Here is a 1852-nt window from a genome sequence, read left to right as displayed (position 1 = left end):
TCTGACATGTTCTTTTTCCAGTTTCAGATATATCTGGTCCCCTTAAACCACTGCTCCAGTGACCTATATATACCTTTGAGTCTGATCTAGGGAAACATTTCCATAGGTAGCCATTTTGGAGCAAAAAAAAATTATTGTGTCAACAACTGAATGTATGAAACTAAAGCTTTCTCCTTTCAAATGAAATTGCATTTTCAAAAATTAGAGCCCTTGATGAATGGGGTTTGACCTTTCTGGCACCTTTCCTATTTTCTCAGTATAGACACAAAATTTTCTTTAATGGCATTAATCTCTCTAAGAAATACAGCTGTTTTCCCTGCACCAACTATGTTTACAACTTTAAACTCAAGCTTCTTCTTTCACCAAATCATATATTTCTCTCCTGACTCCATTCTTTGTAGACCTGTACTAAAATACTGAGCAAGAACCAGGCCACAGCCTGGATTCTAACCTGTCTTCACATTTCCTCTAACAAACTGAGAAGTTCATTACTTTAAAATTCAGCCTCACTAAAATTATTAGGATATAAGCACAAGGAACCAGATTCTTGACAGAATATATCCAAAATCAGTTCTCTTCCAGTTTCCAATAGCATCCTTGTTCCCCTCTGAAATTCCATGAGACGGGCCTCCACCATATTTTTCCTCTCAAATGCTGGTCATCCAAACTACCACTAGAATGGCCCTTTAAGCTCTGCTTACAGTGTTCTAGGGCTTCCCTAGCCTGCTGCTCTAAACCTTTCCAGATTATTCCTACAAACCAAGTACCAATTTTTTTGTATTAGTTACTTTTGACAGACTACAACTTAAATAAGGATGGAGATATTTTGGCTCACAGTCTGTCATAGTGGGAAGGGAAGGTAGTGAGAGTAATCCCATCATCAGGAAGCAGAATGGCACAAATTCAACTCTCCAGCTTGCTTTCTCTTTTTTATTTATCCCATGATCCCAGCCTAGGCAATGGTGCTACCCACATTCAAGATAGACTCTTCACACCTGTTAAACCTGTCTAAAAATGTTCTAACAGTTATGTCCAAAGGTTCGTCTCCTAGGTGATTATAAATGCAGTCAGGACGACAATGAAGAGTAACCATCACATCTATAATCAGCTAAAAGAGGAAGAGAAAACTCAAGTTTGCTTTTAAAATGACTGTTTGTTTGATTTGTTTCACCTCATGTGGGTACCAACTGAATGTCTGTCCATTTATCCTCCTCTCTGTGTCTTCCTTGGGAGATTTTATCTAAAGGAAACTTATTCAGTGGATTGGCCCTATGCATGATCATATTCTGATTCATTGGCTGAGACAAATAATTTAGCTAAATGGTTGGAAGAAACATGATTTGGAAATTGGTGGCAAGGAAATTTGAGAAAAAATCTATTGCCAAGAGCATAAAGATATTTGTGTCTCCTGTGAAAGCACACCATAGAGTGACGTCATCACTAGAATACTTTAATAGTTCCTGGATAAGATGACTCATTTGATGGATCACAGTAAACCTCTCTCCAGCCACCTCAGATCATGGCTTATGCACAAAGTAACCCTGGTGACATAAATGGAAGTTGAGCTGATCTGCTTTCTGATACTTTAGCAGACTATCTGAGATTGTGTTCTTTGTAAAGAAAGGAAATCTATTCAGCTCATAACCGTTGTGGCTGAAAATCTGGGAGCGGAAATCTGCATCTGTTTATATTTCTGGTGAGAGCCTGATATTGCCCCATGCATGATGGAAAAGCAGGAGAGCAAATAGGTGTGTCAAAAGAGGGGTATGGGAGACCAAATATTCTAAGGATCCACACTCATGAAAAGTTATCCAGCCTGAGAAAAGAGATGAATTCTTCTTAAGATCCCTTA

The sequence above is a fragment of the Grammomys surdaster genome, unplaced genomic scaffold (assembly GCF_004785775.1).
Source record: "Grammomys surdaster isolate TR1022 unplaced genomic scaffold, NIH_TR_1.0 147, whole genome shotgun sequence".
Classification (NCBI taxonomy): domain Eukaryota; kingdom Metazoa; phylum Chordata; class Mammalia; order Rodentia; family Muridae; genus Grammomys; species Grammomys surdaster.
Note: the sequence above shows the minus strand (reverse complement) of the source record.